The sequence below is a fragment of the Austrofundulus limnaeus genome, unplaced genomic scaffold (assembly GCF_001266775.1).
Source record: "Austrofundulus limnaeus strain Quisiro unplaced genomic scaffold, Austrofundulus_limnaeus-1.0 Scaffold774, whole genome shotgun sequence".
NCBI classification, from domain to species: Eukaryota; Metazoa; Chordata; class Actinopteri; order Cyprinodontiformes; family Rivulidae; genus Austrofundulus; species Austrofundulus limnaeus.
In genome coordinates, this window is record NW_013953176.1 from 138,480 (window position 1) to 154,352 (window position 15,873).

The 15,873-nt window shown below is 40.1% G+C and overlaps 1 long non-coding RNA gene across 1 annotated transcript; it reads right to left on the bottom strand.

Annotated features, from left to right (window-relative positions):
* Positions 1 to 3,211: 3,211 nt before the first annotated feature.
* Positions 3,212 to 7,038, bottom strand: LOC106532468 (uncharacterized). The gene is made up of 3 exons (XR_001312076.1): positions 6,819 to 7,038; positions 3,654 to 3,764; positions 3,212 to 3,438 (listed from the first exon to the last, which is right to left on the bottom strand). It is a non-coding gene; the product is annotated as an uncharacterized LOC106532468 (long non-coding RNA).
* Between the last annotated feature and the right edge of the window lie 8,835 nt (positions 7,039 to 15,873).

A 15,873-nucleotide genomic window follows, 5' to 3' on the forward strand; every position in this document is an offset into this window, starting at 1 on the left:
AACAACAGCAAGATAAACCAAATCTGTCATGCAAGGTGGTCTACTTAAATCTTCACTATAAATCACCAATTTACCTTGTGGATCAATGCTGATCTAATCCAGATTTCTTCCTTTGAAGGTTGAGAGCTGTCATTTTTCTAGCGCTATCAACAATTTACTTATTTTTGCCAGCTGAGGTGTCTGTTCAGGCAATCTATATTACCTACAATGGACGCTTATGTCATGGCCTAGGCCTAGGAAGTGAGCTAGTTGTCCATTTTATTGTCCTTCAGGTTAAGAACCTTTAACATGGTGGCAATGTGCTTCCTTAGTTTGGATGAGGACATTGTTTCTGGGTATTTTGCTCCACAGCTTTGAGCCATCTCATGAATAATATCAAGTCCTCTGAAGTAATTGAGAGTCTGTGGTCTCCCGAACATGTATGGATTTTCATCCAGCACATCACAATTATGGCAATTTTGGACAAGCAACTCCATCGATGATACCATCAGGAGTGAGGAGAATGGGAACCTTTCGGCCGCGTTTGCCTCTTATCTCAATTCGCTGGAAGTGCTTACAGCTTCTTCTCAAGTTCTGACAAAGCAAGCTTGACATCTGGATGGGAGAAGGAGGTGTCTCTCAAGGTAAAAGCATTCAGAGACATCTTAGATATTTCTCTCTCTCTCTTCTCCCGTTGAATATTATCACCTTACAAAGCGTGTTCTGGGCAAGTTCAGCCTAGTTCTTCTTTACTACTTGTTCCTTCAGGTTCCTGAGCCACTCCATTCTATTCGTGTGAAGATACTGGTGCATTTTTCTAATGTCTTCATCAAAGGGAATAAGCTGAGAGGCATTCCATTTAGCTCCATTCAAAGTCCTGATGGTACGTTCACACCAGATGTGTTTTGAGCAGCAACAAAGCTCCCAACGCCTCAAGTTGGACTACGTTCAGACAGGGACTGACTAGAGGCATGTCTGAAGAGGGAGGAGCATCTTGGTTTTTTTCCAGTCTGTCTTCAGTGGACAAAATAAAGATAAAAGAAAGAAAATGGCTTTGCTTTATTTGCTAAAGAGCAAGCGAACATTGCACACACACCAGATGTTTAATTCACCAGATAATTTAGAGGCAGTTTGTTTGGTGAGTTTCACCACTCCAGGAGCTGCAAGCTGACAAACTATTATTTTTGTCCCGAGCCCAGTTTAACACCGCGGTCAGTTTAACGAGTTGCTGACCCACATTGGTACTGATATCTCCAGCCAGAACATCTACTGCAGACGATCCATTTCAGCTAAAGAGCTCCTATCCATCTGTTTCGGGTTAGTGGGCAACATTCAGGAAACTGTCTCATGGAAAAATGAGTCTCTCCGATTGGATGATGCTGCATGTCGAGCAGCAAAAGTTCAGATTTTTTAACTCAAGCATTGGCGGCTTTGGACACACCGCATGCACGGAAAACGCTCTATCGCACCTACCACTACCTTGCGCGCCGTGCTGAATGGACTTGACGTGCCGTGAGATCACTAGAGGCGCATCCACCATAGAATTTGCATGTAAACCGGCCGCTCATGCAGCTCAAAACGCGTTCGGTGTGAACGTACCATGGAGAGAGACACACTCACTCCATCTGGTCTCACAGATCTGTTTGAAAGTTTGCACATTCTGAATGGTATTCTCATTGCCTTAGATCATAGCCTCACATTCAAGAATATGGGCCACTTTTTTGAGGTTGTGACCCAACTTGAGTGCTAAATATGGTGTTTTGAAGACGTTTGTTCTCTCATCCAAGCCAATCACCTTCGTAATGGCGTCTATGACATGAGGGAAGTTAGCTGGCACAAGGAAATCTGACAGCATCTCCAACTTGCCATCTTTACATCCTTGCAGAACAACTTGTGCAGTCTCACATGTCTTCTGTTTGATGTATTCATGTTTTGTAACATTTTGACCATGTTTATTGAACAAATGTTCTCCTAATTTGATGATGCACTTCTCACTGTGGACAACGTTTGTTATGTCATCATCGTGCATGTTAAGAACTAGTTTCCAAAACTGCATTCACGCTTTCTAGAACTGGCTCTTCATATTTACAAAGGGCCTGAACTTGAGACGTTCCTGGCTTAAGTCCTCTGACTTTTTGACTGAGGTAACACCTCTGCGTATGCCTCCATAAGGATTTCCACTTGTAGTAGCACTCACAGTTGAGGCAATGCAAGTAAGTAATCACCAGCTTTTGCAGATTTAACAGATTTTTGACGGGGTATGACCACTCCTTTGCTCTCTTTAATCACTCTATTATTATGGGCACAGTTTCCTTTGTTTCTCAGTAATGACAACTGTTGCCTTCACTCTTTAGAGCCTTTTGGACATTTCAGTGCATTTGCCACTTCTGGTTCATCACTGTGTTTTGCTTCATGAGGGCGTGCCATTTTGCTGTAAGGTTTACTACAAAATTCACAATAACATACGTCAACCCTTTTGGCTCTCTACCTGCATTCACACCTTCAAAAATCCTTATAAATCACAAAAAATCCTTATAACTCTCACGATACAAACTTTATTTAGAACAACAAACATATTTTGCTGAATGTAGTGGATACTACACCCAACACAATCAAAATACACCTCATTGTCCTGTCAGGTGTTCCTGGTTGTATTCAAGTGAAGCCTTCTTGGCCAGTTGAAGCTGTCTCTCTGTTGGAGCAATGTCACAATAAGTGTCTGTGTTCACTTTGCACTGGATGAGTGCAGTCAAAGTGTCAGGATTCATATTTTTCCTGCATTCTGTGTGGATTTTCCTCACTTGAGAAAATAGTCTTTCACAGTCTACATTGCTTTGTGGCAAGGAGAGCAGGGCAGTCACAGTAGGCTTGGGAACCTTTCCTGTCCGTGGGGATCTTCATCTGCAAGATGGAAATCCATACAGTGTCCAGTCTGATACGCTTTCCCTCTCCATCTAGAAGTTTTAATTCCCCATCCTCCAGGAGCTGGTATTCCTCCTCTTTCAGATCATTTTTGTTCACTAAGGGGGTGAACTTGTTGGCAAGAGAGAGAACTGTAAAAATCAAATAATCACCAATAAGAATTTATAGCCATAAGTGAGTGAATTTAAGTGAACAACTATCCATCAAATTCATGTATCTCACAATCATTCTTTCAAAAATCAATATACATGTACATCTATGTCAGTGGACTGATACTGTATTACTTACTTACAAATTTAAATCACTTTATTTTTCTAATATGCAGTACAAATAGTATCTGAATGATAGTGATTGTTGCATGTAATGTTATTCTAGTTCAGAGTTGGAGGACTATTTAAAATTCCTTGAGACTCAGTGTAATCCAAGTCAGCTCTCTTTGCGGGATCGAGGACAACCAGGTCACAGAGAACAGTGTCATCCCAGGGAAATTTGTTCAACATATTCTCCACAACTGCACAATAGAAAGATGTGACATCCCTGGAAGAACAAAAAATGTTTTAGAAATTTTAAATTTGTCTACACTTTTTTTTAATGGCTGAGAGGACTATATTATTGCCTGATAAAGAAATAGATTTTTGTATCATCTTATAAATAAAGACTAATTTGAATAAAATTGATGTTGTATTTACTTAAAAGTATTAATTTGTTAATTTCTACATTGGGGAAAATTTAGTAGATATTTAAATTCTTACTTGAAAAACAAATTTCTCGTGTTTGGTTCCAGTCCAGTCTCTTCATTTTCTGCCAGGAGTGTTCTTTTCTCCAGCCCAATAGAAATTCATGGGCAATAATTAACCTAGTTCCTGCAACAATGCAAAAGAAAGAAAAAAAATAACCTCACCTCTGTTCAAAATGAAAGTACCGTATTTATTTGTGTATAATACAATCTCATGTTTAATATGACCCCCGGCCCCCGTTTTTAGCTTAAAAAGCATTACAAATTAATTCTCATACTACCTCTAATTTTCTATGGACTTCAGGATTTTTCAGCCTTTGCAGTCTTTATACATATCAGTAAAATTATCCAGGGCTCTAGAATGCGACTAATTTGGTCTCAAATGCGACCTTATTTTTTAATAGTGCGCCTTAAAAATATTTCCGCTGAAACAAAAAGTCTCCATGTCCTGTAATAAAGCTATCTAGCAGTATGAACACAGTGCTTCGCCCTACACCCCACGCACGCACACACACATGCTTGTTCTTCCATCCTCATGGGGACTTTCCAATTACCCCCTCTGTGAAGCAAAAACATGCACGCACACACGTGCTCTGGTGCGCAGTCCCGAGTTGAAGTCAGAAGTGCACATACCCACCATAAACAGTGTTGATGGCAACCCCACCCCCCCCCCCCACCACCCCGAGATGCAGGATGGTGGACCAGAATCGCCTCGAAGCTTTCCATGGCCTCTCCGAACTCCTCCCACAGAGTTCTTGCACCAGTGACCACACGAGCTGCAAGCCGCTTGGACTGCCAATACCTTTCAGCTGCTTCCGGAGTCCCACAGGACAAAAAGACCTGATACGACTCCTTCTTTCAGCTTGACAGCATCCCTCACTGCCGGTGTCCACCAGTGGGTTCGAGGGTTGCTGGTAAATGGACTGAACATTTATAATGCTTTATCAGGTCCCTCTAGACCCCAAATTGCTTAACACTTACAGACATTCACTCATTCACACACATTTATGCCCTGATGATGGTAAGCTACATTTTAGCCACAGCTGCCCTGGGGCATACTGACAGAAGTGAGGCTGCCATGCACAGGCGAGACCGGACCCTCAAACCACCATCAGCTGGCAAGGCAGGTGAAGTATTTTGCGCAAGGTCAGAACAACTGAGAGGGTTGCAATGGGGGATCGAACTGGCAACCTTCCGGTTACAGGACGACTCCCCTAACTGCACCTCCACAGCCGCCCCATAAGTTCTCTACTCCTCCAGATTATAACTTATTGTAGGGAGAAACTGGGCAGGTAGCAGGACAGGGTTCTCACAGATATTTCAGAAATGCTCTTATTCACATCAAAGTATGTTTTATTAGGCCCGAGCAGCGAGCGCTGCGAAGGCCTATTGTAATCCCAAGATTTCTTCTAATTATTTTTCCTTCACTTTCGGCGGACTTTTGGGGGCTTTAACTTATTCAAAAACTCACCAAACCTGGCCCAAAGTTGCCCCCCAGGTGAAATAGCAGGATTTCATTGGAATCAAAAGTGGGTGTGGCCAAACGGCTCAACAGCGAGCTGGCGAGTCCTAGAGAGCTGAAATTTGGCACTTAGGTAGGACTCCCCAAAATATTAAAAAAAAAAGTTTCTTGGAGGTATTCCCTAAAATATACAGGAAGTCGGCCATTTTTGGTCAAAGGTCAATTTTTTGCTAAGTTTCACTTTCACTCATGTTGAACTTTTGCAAACTCCTCCTAGAGATTTTTACCTATTGGCTTCAAACGTGGTCAGTATACTGCTAAGACATGGGGGATTAAAAGTTATCAAAACGATGAGTTTTTGAGCATGTTTAGGGGGCCTGGCCAGACCTCAAGGTTGACCTTCTCACCATCATTTTCAAAACGCTATAACTTCCACATAGATAGACCGAATTCCATCAAACTCACTGTGAGTCATCCATGTTGGATGCTTGATGAAACATTGTGGTCATATGATGACATCATAAAATCCCCACCCCCTCTGGACAGGAAGTGACTTGTTTTGCTTGGAAAGATCCATCTCTCACACGTTTGACCCAATCACCTTCATTTTGTGTCAGCGCTCAGATTACAAGTTGGTCTGACTTGGATTTAAACACCAAGACTTTTGGCTGGAAGGCGTGGCTGTGGCGGCGTGGCGAGTTCAGGCGTCACGCCATTGAAATACGTTTGGCTCTAAAATTCACAAATTTCAGCTGATCTGCACCAAATTGCCCAGGATGGATCCTAATCAGGCCACCAACAGGACTGCAGTGTAACATTTTGTAGGCGTGGCCTAATCACTCTATAGCGCCACCTAGAATAATTTTAAATATTATTCCTAAGCCGTGCTTAGACTGACAATTATGAAATTTGGCAAAAATCTGTAACTTCTTGAGACTGACAAAAAAGTCTCTTGGACTAATGGTCCAAAAGCCACAGGAAGTCAGCCATCTTGGATCGAAGCTGCCATTTTGTGTCTTTTCCTATTCGGGTGTCTGAACGAACTCCACCTACAAATTTAACTCACAGATTTCAAATGCTCATCACAGTCTTAAGGCATTGGACATCAAAATGTATCAATTTTTTGCCACAAACCATGTGGGTGTGGCCAAGGCTCAAATACTGACCATTTGGGGGGCGACTGTGGCGGAGTGGTTAGGGGAGTCGTCCTGGAACCAGAAGGTCACTGGTTCGATCCCCCGTCCAGCCATCTCAGTCGTTGTGTCCTTGGGCAAGACACTTCACCCACCTTGCCTACTGATGGTGGTCAGAGGGTCCGGTGGCGCCGATGCATGGCAGCCCCACCTCTGTCAGTGCGCCCCAGGGCAGCTGTGGCTACAGTGTAGTTTGCCATCATCAGTGTGTGAATGTGAGTGTGAATGGGTGAATGTCTGTTAGTGTAAAGCGCTTTGGGGGTCCGGAGGGACTTGAAAAGCGCTCTATAAGTTCAGTACCATTTACCATTTACCATTTACCATTTGCCATAAAATATCAAGGTTCAATAACTTCCACAAACAAGGTCACAGCTGCATGAACATTTCTGTGTGTCATACCAGACCAGCACTCATTACACTCATATGGTCATATGGTGACATCACCTTAGCCCTGCCCGCTTAAAACAAGAAGTGGCTTGTTCAAGAGCTGCATTTTTTTTACACTGTCACTCATAAAGATTTATACCTGAGTCTGGTGACACAACTTGTTGATGCTGCATTCTTATCCCAACACTGATTGCTGGCTGGATTTTGTGGGCGTGACCAAGTGGCAAATGATGATGCTTCGCCGTTTGCATACGTTTGGCTTTAGATCACACATGCATGACCCGATTTTCTCCAAACTGGAAATGTATGACCTTTGTTAACCTCTGAAGAGGCTTATAGGATTACATTGAATGTTTACTCTACAGTGCCACCTAGGACAGATAATTCACCCAGTCTGTACCAAATTTTGTGTGTCATCAATGACCATTGCTCATGAAACTAAGATGTCTCAAGACACAAAATGACATGTCGGCCATTTTGAATTACAGGTTTAGGGTTTTTTAAGTTCTCCCAGGCCTATTTTACATGCTTTTTGATGGTTTTTGGTGATTTTTGTGACAGGTTTCAGATTAAGGATTCAGAAAAGGCGAAGGCCAAACAAGTTTTAAGGTCTTATTTTGAAAACCGGAAGTTGGCATCTCGTCGGACTCTCGGGGATGCACGCTCTGTAGAGCAGAACACAAATGAGTGTTGGGTCAAGAATGGATTTATGACAAAAATGAAGTTATCTACTGACCTGCTTTTAGCTGGATGAAACTCCTCGAAGGTAAGAGCTGTGCAGTTTGTTTGACGAAGTCCGTGTGACGAGAGTGGGGTAAGGCTGAGTGCAGTAGTCCAGAATTGGGTCAAGGGTCAGAGCCAGGAGATCAGAGAGCCGAAAACAAATCCAAATCACAAATCAAGTGACGATGTCCAGAGAGGAGAAACGGGATCTGTAGCCGAGGGTCAGAGGTAGCAAACAATCTAGGAGAGGAACAGGCTGTGGTTGGAGGTTAAAAGGCAGGCAGAAGGTCAAACGTGAAATCAGCAAGGACATGACAAGGACGCTGGTTATTTACTAGGCTGAGGCTGTTCAATAATCTGGCACTGGTCTGGAGAGAGGCAGGAGCTTAAATAGTCCAAGGAACAGGTGATCAAAATGAAGGTGATTGCTGGAACAGAGAGGCGTGGCAGGAGACAGACTGAGTGACAGGCAAAAATGTGACATTTTGAGGGGTTTTCAACCTCCCTAAGCCCCTTTCACATGGTTTTTGACAGCTTTGAGTTTTTTTGGCCCTACAACACAACTTTAAAATGGTTTTTGGCGGTTTTGAATGGTTTTCAACCAATCAATTATGTGTTTTTTTTTAGCTCGTTTTGGTGTGTTTTTCACCAATCGGTTATGGCGTTTTTCAGGTTTAGGTTGTTTATTGGCATTTTTACCCAATCTGTTATGTTTATTATTATTATTTCTTTTCAGTTTTAGCTTGTTTTGAGGTGATTTTCACAAATCCGTTATGGTTTTTTCAGGTTTAGCTTGTTTTTGGAATTTTTTAACCAATCGGTTAGTTTTAGCTTGTTTTAAGGTGTTTCCAACCAATCGGTTATGTTTATTTTTATTATTTTAATTATTTATTTTTACAGTTTTAGCACATTTTGAGATATTTCCAACCAGTTGGTTATGTATTTTTTCAGTTTTAGCCCTATTTAAAGTGTATCTTAGCCCCACTGTGAAAAGATAACTCCGCCCCAAGGCGCGAAGGGTCGTGGTGCAGGGGCGTGTCTTAGAGAGAGGCTTTTATATCAGAACACAGCCGCTGTGACGAAACTGTGGAGAAGCACGTCACAGTGGAGAACCGTTAACCAATATGCAAATTAGCCTGCAGTACCACTGCTCTACCCATATGAGCAGCAAAAAGACGTTTTTAGACAAAATGTTACAGTAATGAACAAATACGCACAAAAACATCAAAATTAGCACAGAAACAGCACTATATAACATTTTAGACATATTCTAGACAGTTTATCAGCTAAAAATGTTAATTTTGGGGTAAGTTACTCTTTAAGATGTTTCCAACCAATGGGTTATGTTTTTTTCAGTTTTAGTCCATTTTGAGATGTTTCCAACCAATCCGTAATGGTCTTTTCAGGTTTGACTTGTTTTTTTAATGTTTATAACCAGTTGGTTATGCTTGTTTTTCCGTTTAGGCTTGTTTTGAGGTGCTTCCAACTAATTTTTTTTTTCAGTTTTAGCCCATTTTGACATGTTGCCAACCAGTCAGTCATGTTTTTTTTCCCTTAATTTGAGCTTTTTTGACTTCTTTTACTTTTTCAAAATACAAAAGTGGGGTAATGCCACCTCCCCCACAGTCGCCACAAGGCCAAAGCAGTGCGAAGCTGCGAGGGCCGCAACTCTGCTTGCAGCTTTAATTTTGTTATTATTTCTACTTAGGTCCAAAAGAAAAAAATAAACTGATAATATTAGTTTGTTTACAGGAAATTTGTTTTACTGAACATTGGCAACAGTGTTGCCATTTGGCACTTAATGATCTGGCTACATACCCTGTAGGAGGGTAATTGTGCTAACTCAACCAGAGTTTGGCAGCTATGTTAGATTTTGTTAGTAAATACTGTAATTTAAATAAACTGAAGTTGATCCCCTGGTGCTGTACTGTGGTTGTTACTGATTATGTGTTTTTAGCCACTAAGGAGAGGTGTGATTGAATGCAAGAAGATGATAAACCACTCAAAGACCTCTGTCCCCTCACTTCAGAGATGGTGATTATGCCCTAGGGGGCATGAGTTGCAGACAAACATCCACAACACATTCTCTGACCATTGATCCTTATTTAAAACTTTTCACTTCAGTAGAACGGTTTTTTTAAACATAACATGTTTAGTTCATTTTAATGGAAGGTGGTAAAAATGCCACAGAACGGACTGTATGTGTACTTATCTTCTCCCGTAATCATATAAGAAATAGGTAAAATAGGTAAAGTGAAGTTTAGATTATAAAATTTAAAGTTTGTGAAGAATTTGAGTACATTCCTGCCAAGATACTTTAGTAACCATTAATATTCAGGGGTTGGCCCAACCTGGTCTGTTGTGGGACCAGCTGTGTGTCTTTCAGTTACGGGTCATGACTCTTACTTTATGTTCACTATTCTTTTATGACTGAAAGAGTCTTTGTGTTTGCAGGTTAACAAACAGAATAGGAAGAGTGTGATATGATGCCTCTATGGTTCAGTGATATTCAACCTACGTTCTACATATTTCATTTAAGATGTTTTTCTTATGTTATTAAAGAAATTCCACAACCATTCGGTTCTGCAGACAAATCTGCAGGGTTTTCAGGGATTAGGTTGCGGCTCTGCAGCTTTTCCCTGTTGTGACTGGCAGGGACATTTGGCAATCCATAAAAACATCCTACATCAATGGGATGTTATACGTTTTTAGGCTTCCACACACATAGGATTGGAAGTGGCACCAGAATTTTACAGCTGTAAGTGAAACCTATTAGGGCCGCTTTGTACCTCTAATGGAAAAGAGACCAGGACCAATTAATGTCAGACAAATGGAAACTGTGAAGCAAAAAAAAATTATGAAATTTTTGGAACATTACTGAGGTTTAACCTAACAAATACCACAAAACAACACATATTGTGTCACAAATCTTTGCTTTGATCCTGTGTTAACTCCAGCTGACACGCACTGAACACCTGCCTTATGCTCTCCACTGACCAGCTGCTTTTTAATAGATGGAGATTAGGAGTACTGTAGATGAAAGGACTGTTGGTATGTTTTCCATTCACACCCTCAGTCAGTTCAAGGATCTGGACTGACGACCTTACAGTTAACAAGTCTGTATCTCTAAACTTCACACTGCTTCTACCCTGTTTGGATTAGTTCACAACAGTAAAACCAGATGACCTCCCTTTAAGTTCTGCAGTAACAACTTCTGAGTCACATGCATAGAAGAAGAAATTCTTGAGATATTTCTGAAATTTTAGTGAAACGTCTTTGTGGCTCCTCTTTCCATTTGAACCGTAACCTGCAGAGTTTCAACACCTAAAATAAGCAAAGTTTGTGTAAGAAATAAGCTCCTCACGCTTTAATATGTGAACTTTTGATTTGACAAGTTGAAATCCCTGGAGTTTATCAGCAGAAGTTGGACATCAGTGGGAGTTCTCTAACATTTGGTCACGCCCTCTAGTGTCCATGTCCCGCTCAGGAGTCCATACTGCGTATTTAACATCACACCTACAAAATGAGGCCCTAAGAGACAGAAACATATGAAACACATACAGAAATTTCACTTTGCTCCTTTCCCCTAATAAAGCATGCTCACGATCTGGCCTTCATAACTGCTATGAGACAAACGGACCCTCTCAAGGGTCAGTCAAGAAAGTCCAGCCTAATATACTTTGAAGTTTTACCCTAATAACCAGTCTGAGAAAAAAAATGTTAGCTGCTTGTTTGTAATCCTCGCTGGACCACAACTCCGGAGGTTGAGTGAATAATCAGGCTTGTCCTTAGCCCGCTCAGATTACTAGTTTTATAAGAATCGACAGATTTGGGTTCATTAACATTCATTTATCTTGGCTTTAAACCAGATCCAACTCAAAATTAAACCACTGTGTTTTAGATTTGCAAAATAAAACTTAAATTTCACAGACTTTGGATGCAGGATTTTATAAATCCCATCAAAGGAAAAAAAAGGTTTGTCCCTCTGCAAAAGGCAAGATTTAATGCGTCATTGATGCAGACATTGTAATGTTTGATTTTTCTAAAGCTTTTCAGTGATGGAGAACTTCCTAAAACAACCCAAGAAAGAAAAAAAACCCTACACCATCTTCTCTGTCACCTGAAAGTGTTTCAAATGTGTGAGAAAAACTTTACAGATGACACGACATATGGAAAATTTAAGGATACACTGAGAGTAATTGTAAACAATAAGATGAGAGAAAGCAGGGTCTGTGTGTTGTCTCGGGGCTCGGCAGCAAGTTATGATGTGTGTTTGAGAAATGTTGGCAGATTAGCCTGAGCTCGGCTTTCAGTGGTTCATTTGCCATTTTAAAAGCTCTGGCTTTTTAATATCCACAGGCACTCTAAAACCTAAAGTAAATTGTGGTGCAATATGATATTCAGGTTTACTAAAAAGGCTTGAAATAGGGATTAATTTAGGTGGTTTTACAAAGAAAAAGAAAAATCAAAGAAGAAATGTGATGCTGCAACACTTCCATGTCTAACTCACTAAACCAAAATAATCTAAATGTATTTTGTTGTTGTTGTTTTTTTTTTTACTTTAACATAACTCTAATATTTTTTCCAAACTGACTCAAATCTCAGACAACGACAATCAGTGTTCATAAATTACTTATATGCCAGGAGAATAAATATTATGGTAATCATCCAGTAATGGACAAAATATGGATTGACAAAGAAGCACAAAACACTGAGTGTAACTGAATAGCTTTGTCTAAACATAAAACACATTAATGTTGCTTCATTTTGTAAAATGATTAATCTGTTCAACTAAGAACTGCTCAGAGCTTGGAAAAGAAAAAGGTAAACATGGATGCTACAATCAAACATGTTAATATACCATGCCACCACTTATTACATATTGGTGTAAATCCAGGATATAACAAATCAAGAAAGTTTATAAAAGACAAAGCAATGTTTTCTGTAGCGGAAGCTATGAAGAGTTCATAGCTTTAAACTGCATCACATTGGTATCAATAATATCAACAGGCAAATCCCACTGATATCACAGATCTCTCTCTCTCTTTTTTTGGATCAATCCACATGATGATGAAATGCAACATGACTGCAGTCACCTTGAAAAACATTAAATATGTATACAATTTAAAACCATACATAAATCAGACCTGTGTCAAATTTGATAAAATCAGATTTCTCACAAACAGATTATTGTAAAAAATATTCAATATGGGTTTCAGCTGGACAATAAAAGAAAAAAATCAGATTTGGGTCACTTTTGCCTGCAGAGTTCATACTGTATGACTTAACACCAAACTTTGAACAGACATTTATTGTATGTTACAATTCACTGGGTTGGATGGAAGAATGGGACCCAAAGTGTAGACTCGTCACGAGAACACGAGAGACAAACCAAAAACAAAGAGGCTGATGGGGCAGTAAAACACCATGAAATACATGGAATAAACTCTTTTAAATCTCTTTCTTCCTCTTTCTCTTTTTATTGTGTGTTTTCTTTTCCGTCTCTAAATCCATTACATAAAAAACAATACCAAAGGAATTTCTAATAAAGTTTAAATATATATCAAGTGGAGCATCATGGTGAAAGCCATTATGCTGTGCTTGTGAAAATAAAACTGTTGGGCCTAATTTTGACACTCAGACATTAATTCTGAGCTTCAATGATGGACAGGACACAGTAAAAAATATTAAAACACCAGAATAGAATAGAATAGAATAGAATAGAATAGAATAGAATAGAATAGAATAGAATAGAATAGAATAGAATAGAATAGAATAGAATAGAATAGAATAGAATAGAATAGAATAGAATAGAAACAGCATTTATTGTCCCACATGTGGAAATTCAGGTGTAAAAGCATTAGCAGATACATCTAGAAGCACTCGGAGAGTGCAAACCTCCGCCAAGACAAATTTCCCCCATCCTGTAAGAGTAAATGCACAAAAGCAGAAATAGAAAAATATTCGCTGAATAAGTTCTGACGTAGCGAACATTTAAGCTGGCAGTAAGTAAGGAATTTCTTCTCGGTGGAGTCCAATGTGAAAAAAAGTCGGACTCGTCACCCGACGTAATTCATCGTCAAACTGGTGTCGGATTAAGCTCCTAAGTTTTCATCAGTCACATTTCACAGTGTAAAATGTCTGTTTTATCCCATTTTATGAGTTTGTACTGGTTTGACTGTCTTTATAAAGTGCTTCCTGGTACAGTCGCTCTGGAAGTGAGTGTTTTTTGTAAATTTTATTTTTATTTATTTATTTTTGGAAGCGAGGGATTGAAGCAAAATACAACATGTGAGCTCTTTCAGCACAAACACTTCCACGAACTTCAGCGCAATCGCACAACAAAGTTCTTATCTAACTCACAAGGTTGATCAGCTGTTCCGGACAGTCCAGGTTTGGCTCGGCTGAAGCAGGACCCTCCTCCCACTGTCGGTGTCCTGTTATTCCCGTAACGTGAAGAGAATCTCATTTCTTTGTCTACGTCTCCAGACAGCGTGTAACATCGCCAGAAGTATTTGATAACAGAATAATCAAAACTTTCCTGATAGTAGACCAGTGGCAGATGCTGGCCTTTCAAGGAGAGGAAGCTCAGTTTCGGCCTACATAATAAAATGTGTGGGTTATAAATTCGACCCTCCGTTCCTTTTCAAGAAAACGATCTGTGACCCTGTCACAGATCTTTTTTTAGTTTATAGTATTTATTCATTTAATTTAAAAAAAACAAAATATTACATACAACAAAACAATACAAATAAAATAAAATGAAAGGCAGCAGAAGAAAAATATCTTACATCTGCTCCTATTTACAAAAAAATATTAATTTCAAACAATAAACCAATTAATAAAACAAAACTAAAAAATTCAACTCCTCAAACAGTGACTCATACAAATACAAATTAAGCAATTTCATATTTCTTTGACAATTATGCTTTGATGATTTTTTTAAAGAAATTAATTGATCCAATGCTTTTATAATCTTTTTCCAGATTATTCCATAGTCTTTTACAGCTGTTACGGTCCCGGGGTCTAGGACGCACAACATATACGTAAAGTCCGGACACAAAGATGCAGCTTGCTACCTAGTTAACTTGTTAGCTGGGACTGGCGCTAGGCTAGAGTGAAGTGTGTCCACCTTTGAGTGCTTTGTGACGGCGGAGGGGCTCAGCAACACCCGCTGGACAGAAACTGTGATAGATGTCAGAAAAAGTGATAGAAGTCTGTCTCCAAACACAAGCAGATACAATAAAACCCATTAGAAATAAAAACTCGATTTGTTGCTAGTCGTTTTTAACAAAGAAAATGCCACTAAGAGGATTACGAAAGTCTCCGGTTCAGCTCAGAACAGAAACGAAACTAAAAACTGCTCCCACTGAATGTTTACACCAAAAGATCTCTGATTCGCTCATTTCGCTGTCAATCAAAAAGGGATTCAGGCTCAGACAGATCATCCAATCATCATGCATAATCTGGGCGTCCGAACCCGCCCACTGCTCCATAGACCCCCAGAGACGCTCAGCGTCCGGGGGCGGGACAAAACCCAGCATTTATCCAATGACTCGTCTCGTTTCGCTGCATTTTTTTGCTTCACTATTGAACTCTGTGGACTCTCAGCATCCGACTGTTTAAAGCACTGTGAAGCTAAGGGAATGAGGGAGAGGAAAGCTGCCTCGCTACGTTAACACTGCAGGTCTTAATGCTCAGTTCCGATTTTTTGAAAAAATCCGATCTTTTTGTGTGAACGTTCACATTACATTTTAAATGTGACCTGCATCAGACCCCTGTGTGAACGCTACACAGCACTGATGTGACACGCATGCGCAGTAAAAGACGTGACGTCTCATCAGCCGGCTTGTTTRTTTACAGAGCTAGCATGGATGCTACATTTTGCGTATCGAATCAGAAGTTGTTGTTTAATCAGAGCCGATTAAATAATTATCTGACCTGCTTCTTTAGTTCAGTGTTTATATCTGAACCTGCCTCTGACCGGGATGCTCCAGTGAAGCTTTTTTTTTTTTTGAACGAAACTACGAGCTGGAAAAAAGTATCGACCGAGTATCGAACTTTAGGATCGATACTCTCCGCAACCCAGGCTGGACATTGTTATTATCATACTATCTACGTGGAAAATGAAAAGTAAAAAGATGAAGCAACTGGACTTGTGTTTTGGAGCTGTAAACACACGGAGCTACAGATTTAAACAGCGAGACTTGAGGTTAGTGTCTTATCGATCCTTCACCCCCTCCTCCTGATGAAAAAGTCAGATGAATGTGACATGAGCGTTCACACTGCAGTCACTTTGAAAACATCAGATATATATCAGATTTAAAACCACATACTGAAACGGCCTGGGTTGGATTTGAAAAAATAGGATTTGTCGCGTTCAGACTGTCATAAAAAAATCGGATACGAGTCAGATGGGTCAAAAAAATCAGATTTGGGTCGGATTTGCCTGCAGTGTGAACCAGAGTTTG